A 6,552-nucleotide genomic window follows, 5' to 3' on the forward strand; every position below is an offset into this window, starting at 1 on the left:
TCAAATTAAATTACTAAAAATATTTAATTTTCATGAAATCACAAATGCAATATAGCACAGCTTAGCTTGTTGTTAATCCACCTGGCGTGTCAGATTTAAAAAAAAGCTTTACAGCAAAAGCTATCCAAGCGTTTATGTTAGGACATCTCTCTCAGCAGACAAAACATTACAAACAGCTAGCAGCAAAGTAGATTGGTCACAAAAGTAAGAAAAGCAATAAAATTAATCGCTTACCTTTGATGATCTTCGGATGTTTGCACTCACGACACTCCCAGTTACACAATAAATGTTCCTTTTGTTCCATAAAGATTATTTTTATATCCAAAATACCTCCATTTGGTTGGAGCGTTTTGTTCAGAAATCCACAGGCTCGAGCGGTCAGAACGAGGCAGACGAAAATTCCAAATAGTATGCGTAAAGTTCGTAGAAACATGTGAAACGTTTTTTTTTAATAATCAATCCTCAGGTTGTTTTGACAATAAATAATCAATAATATTTCAATCGGACGGTAGCTTTTTCAATAGGAGAGAGAGAGAAAACGTCTGCTCCAAGCTGTTGCGCATGCAAAACTCTGCTGGCACCCAGCCATCCACTGACGCGATGTGATCGTACTCGCTCATTTTTCAGAATAAAAGCCTGAAACTATGTTTCTGAAACTATTTCTAAAGACTTCACACCATGTGGAAACCATAGAGAAAGGAATCTGGTTGATACCCCTTTAAATGGAGGGAAGGCATGCAATGGAACAGAGGTTTCAGGAAAAACAGCACTTCCCTGGTTGGATTTTCCTCGGGTTTTCGCCTGCAATATCAGTTCTGTTATACTCACAGACAATATTTTGACAGTTTTGGAAACTTTAGTGTTTTCTATCCTAATCTGACAAATATATGCATATTCTAGATTCTGGGCCTGAGAAATAGGCAGTTTCATTTGGGTACATTTTTCATCCCAACATCAAAATACCCCCCACACTCAAGAGGTTAATTGAAATGCATTCCAGGTGACTACCACATGAGGCTGGTTGAGAGAATGCCAAGAGTGTGCAAAGCTGTCATCAAGGCAAAGGGTGGCTATTTGAAGAATCTCTAATATAAAATATATTTTGATTTGTTTAACACTTTGTGGTTACTACATGATTCCATATGTGTTATTTCATAGTTTTGATGTCTTCACTATTATTCACAATGTAGAAAATAGTACAAATAAAGAAAAACTCTTGAATGAGTAGGTGTTATAAAACTTTTGACTGGTAGTGTACGTACTAAGATAGCGAAGTTAACTTGTGTTTTGACCTACATTGCTAATGTATCTGAAAACAGAGCAGGGAGGGCGATGAGTGTTTGTGTTTGTATTAGTATACCAAAAGCTGCCTACAGCCAGTGACTGACTTCTCCGTCACATTACATTCCTCCTCTCCCGATGCGACCAGGTTCAGGAAGCCGGGATAGGTAGTCCACCGTGACAGTTCATTTTCCTGCCTTGGGACAGATACAGAACTGTAAGGGCTGGAGCTCCAGATACCACCTGGTCACACGAGAATTCCGGTCCTATGAATTCCAGTCCGGTTTTATGGTCTGAATCTAGGTCAGGGTCTGTGGTCCGTGAGACGGATTTGGATACAAAAAGATTTCCCAAGCTTTAAACATCCCAAGGAGCACTGTGCAAGCGATAATATTGAAATGGAAGGGGTATCAGACCACTGCAAATCTACCAAGACCTGGCCGTCCCTCTAAACTTTCAGCTCATACAAGGAGAAGACTGATCAGAGATGCAGCCAAGAGGCCCATGATCACTCTGGATGAACTGCAGAGATCTACAGCTGAGGTGGGAGACTCTGTCCATAGGACAACAATCAGTGGCAAGAAGAAAGCCATTTCTTAAAGATATCCATAAAAAGTGTTGTTTAAAGTTGGCCACAAGCCACCTGGGAGACACACCAAACATGTGGAAGAAGGTGCTCTGGTCAGATGAAACCAAAATTGAACTTTTTGGCAACAATGCAAAACGTTATGTTTGGCGTAAAAGCAACACAGCTGAACACACCACACCCACTGTCAAACATGGTGGTGGCAGCATCAAGGTTTGGGCCTGCTTTTCTTCAGCAGGGACAGGGAAGATGGTTAAAATTGATGGGAAGATGGATGGAGCCAAATACAGGACCATTCTGGAAGAAAACCTGATGGAGTCTGCAAAAGACCTGAGACTGGGACGGAGATTTGTCTTCCAACAAGACAATGATCCAAAACATAAAGCAAAATCTACAATGGAATGGTTCAAAAATAAACATATCCAGGTGTTAGAATGGCCAAGTCAAAGTCCAGACCTGAATCCAATCGAGAATCTGTGGAAAGAACTGAAAACTGCTGTTCACAAATGCTCTCCATCCAACCTCACTGAGCTCGAGCTGTTTTGCAAGGAGGAATGGGAAATAATTTCAGTCTCTCGATGTGCAAAACTGATAGAGACATACCCCAAGCGACTTACAGCTGTAATCGCAGCGCTACAAAGTATTAACTTTGAAGCCTGAAATGTGGCAAAAGGTCGCAAAGTTCAAGGGGGCCGAATACTTTCGCAAGGCACTGTACCTAGTGCCCACTTTATAGCCAGGCACTCCTTCTCGATGGTCGAATACCTGGTTTCCCTGGGAAACAGCTTTCGACTCAGGTACAGCACAGGGAGCTCTTCACCTGGCTCCCCTTGGGCCAGTACCACCTTGGCATAGATTCTACAAGTGTCTGGAACTTTATTGGAGGGATGCAACACCATTCTTCCATGAGAAATTCCATAATTTGGTGTTTTGTTGATGATGGTGTAAAATGCTGTGTCAGGCGCCACTCTAGAATCTCCCACAAGTATTCAATTGGGTGGAGATCTAGTGACTGAGACGACCATTGCATACGGTTTACACTGTTTTCATGCTCATCAAATCATTCAGTGCCCTGTGGATGGGGGCATTGTCATCCTATATGGGCATAGCCATAGTATCCAAATTAATGGTCTGCCCAGAAAAGCTGTACTGGCTCAACACCCCATTAAGACACTTCATGTTGGTTTTTTATTTATTTTGGCAGTTACCTGTACATAAGCATAATAACAAGGTCTGTATCACATTTAAACACCTCATCCAAAGTGCTTTACCTAAACACCTTTTTACATAACTAGGCAAGTCAGTTAAGAACAAATTCTTATTTACAATGACGGCCTACACCGGGCAAATCCAAACGACGCTGGGCCAAGTGTGCGCCGCCCTATGTGACTCCTAATCATGGCTGCTTGTGATACAGCCTGGAATCAAACCAGGGTGTCTGTAGTGATGCCTCTAGCACTGAGATGCAGTGCCTTAGACCACTGCACCAATCGGGAGCCCGTTAAAAACAGGTCTAAATAAATGTAATACTAGCTGAAGTGGATGGTGAATGAATTTGGGCAGTAGTGAATAGATGTGCAAATAAAGTAAATGTCATGAAATCTAATTTTGTCTTAGCTTTTAACTTATAAAATATTTTATATTACAGGTAAAATGCAGCAATTACATTCACTTGTAATACTCATCAAGAGAAGGATGGGAAGTAGGGGGAAAAGGAGTTTCTTCAACCAAACCCATCTACACCAATCTTCCCCACACCCAAATATCTCCAAACAAGTGTAATTTGTCAACTTTCAGTAAAAAAAACACTTGAAGCTAATATAAATATTGAATTAAACCAACTTAATCAAAGAACAGTTGAACAAGTGAGACACAGTTAGGATGAGGGTGTGCAGACACCATAAATCAACTTCCCCTAATGATTCCTGGAGTGAAAGAGAGAAAGCATTGGGCAGTTGAGGAATCATTCAATTTCTATGAGAGGGACACAGTATTTAAACACACAAGTAAAACGTACAGTGCATTCGGAAAGTATTCAGACCCCTTGACTTTATCCAAATTTTGTTACATTCGTTACATTCTTATTCTAAAATGTATTATCTTTTTTTTCATTAATCTACACACAATACCCCATAATGACAAAGAAAAAACAGTTTTAGACATTTTTGCAAATAAACTCTGCAAAAAAAGAAATGTCCTCTCACTGTCATTTACGTTTATTTTCAGCAAACTTACCATGTGTAAATATTTGTATGAACATAACAAGATTCAACAACTGAGACATAAACTGAACAAGTTCCACAGACATGTATGTGACTAACAGAAATTGAATAATATGTCCCTAAACAAAGGGGGGTCAAAATCAAAAGTAACAGTCTGTATCTCCTCCCCATGGACTGCACCAGATTTGCCAGTTCTTGCTGTGAGATGTTACCCCACTCTTCCACCAAGGCACCTGTAAGTTCCCGGACATTTCTGTGGGGAATGGCCCTAGCCCTCCAATCCAACAGGTCCCAGATGTGCTCAATGGCATTGAGATCTTCGCTGTCCATGGCAAAACACTGACATTCCTGTCTTGCAGGAAATCACACACAGAACGAGCAGTACGGCTAGTGGAATTGTCATGTCATGATGAGCCTCCAGGAAGGGTACCACATGAGGGAGAAGGATGTCTTCCCTGTAACGCACAGCGTTGTAATTGCCTACAATGACAACAAGCTCAGTCCGATGATGGTGACACACCGCCCCAGACAATGACGGACCCTCCACCTCCAAATCGATCCAGCTCCAGAGTACAGGCCTCTTTGTAACGTTCATTCCTTCGATGATAAACGTGAATCTGACCATCACCCCTGGTGAGACAAAACCGCGACTTGTCAGTTTATAACACGTTTTGCCTGTCCTGTCTGGTCTAGCGAAGGTGGGTTTCTTGCCGGTGATGTCTGGTGAGGACCTGCCTTACAACAGGTCTACAAGCCCTCAGTCCAGCCTCTCTAAGCCTATTGCGGACAGTCTGAGCACTGATGGAGGGATTGTGCATTCCTGGTGTAACTCGGAAAGTTGTTGTTGCCAACCTGTACCTGTGCCACAGGTGTGATGTTAAGATGTACCGATCCTGCGCAGGTATTGTTACACGTGGTCTGCCACTGCGAGGATGATCAGCTGTCCGTCCTGTCTCCCTGTAGCGCTGCCTTGCAGCATGACTAAGGCATGTTCACGCAGATAAGCAGAGACCCTGGGCATCTTTCTTTTGGTGTTTTCAGTCAGTAGAAAGGCCTCTTTAGTGTCCTAAGTTTTCATAACTGTGACCTTATTTGCCTACCGTCTGTAAGTTGTTAGTGTCTTAACAACTGTTCCACAGGTCCATGTCCATTAATTGTTTATGGTTCATTGAACAGTGTTTAAAACCTTTACAATGAAGATCTGTGAAGTTATTTGGATTTTTACAAATTCTCTTTGAAAGACAGGGTCCTGAAAAAAAGGACGTCTTTTTTTGCTGAGTTTAAATAAAAAAATATCACATTTACATAAGTATTCAGACCCTTTACTCAGTACTTTGTTGAAGAACCTTTGGCAGCGATTACAGCCTCGAGATTTATTGGGCATGCTACAAGCTTCACACACCTGTATTTGGGGAGTTTCTCTCATTCTTCTCTGAAGATCAACTCAAGCTCTGTCCGGTTGAGATGAGAGAGTCACTGCACAGCTATTTTCAGGTCTCTCCAAAGATGTTTGATCGGGTTCAGGTCTGGGCTCTGGCTATGCCACTCAAGGACATTCAGAGACTTGTCCCAAAGCCACTCCTATGTTGTCTTGGCTGCGTGATTGGGGTAGTTGTCCTGTTGGAAGGTGAACCTTTGCACCAGTCTGAGGTCCTGAGCAGGTTTCCATCAAGGATGTCGCTGTACTTTGCTCCGTTCATCTTTCCTTTCGATCCTGACTAGTTTCCCAGACCCTGCCGCTGAAAAACATCTCTACAGAACGATGCTGCCACCATTCTTCACTGTAGGGATGGTGCCAGGTTTCCTTCAGACGAGACGCTTGGCATTCAAACCAAAGAGTTCAATCTTCGTTTCATCAGACCAGAGAATAATTGTTTCTCATGGTCAGAGTCCTTTAGGTGACTTTTGGACAACTCCAAGCGGGTTGTCATTTGCCTTTTACTGAGGTGTGGCTTCCATATGTCCACTCTACCATAAAGGCCTGATTAGTGGATTGCAGCAGAGATAGTTGTCCTTCTGGAAAATTCTACCATCTCCACAGAGGAACTCTGGAGCTCTGCCAGAGTGACCATCAGGTTCTTGGTCACCTCGCTAAGCAAAGCCTTTCTCCACTGATTGCTCAGTTTGGCCGTGAGGCCAGCTCTCGGAATAGTCTTGATATTTCCAAACTTCTTCCATTTAAGAATGATGGAGGCCACTGTGTTCTTGGGGACCTTCAATGCTAGAGAAATGTTTTGGTACCCTTCCCCAGATCTGTGCGTCGACACACTCCTGTCTCAGAGCTCAATGGACAATTCCTTTGACCTCATGGCTTGGTTTTTGCTCTGACATGCACTGTCAGCTGTGGGACCTTATATAGAGGGGTGTGTGCCTTTCCAAATCATGTCCAATCAATTGAATTTACCACAGGTGGACTCCAATCAAGTTGTAGAAACATCTAAAGGATCAATAGAAACAGGATGC

Source organism: Oncorhynchus mykiss, chromosome 11 (assembly GCF_057628025.1).
Source record: "Oncorhynchus mykiss isolate SJ-2025 chromosome 11, ASM5762802v1, whole genome shotgun sequence".
NCBI classification, from domain to species: Eukaryota; Metazoa; Chordata; class Actinopteri; order Salmoniformes; family Salmonidae; genus Oncorhynchus; species Oncorhynchus mykiss.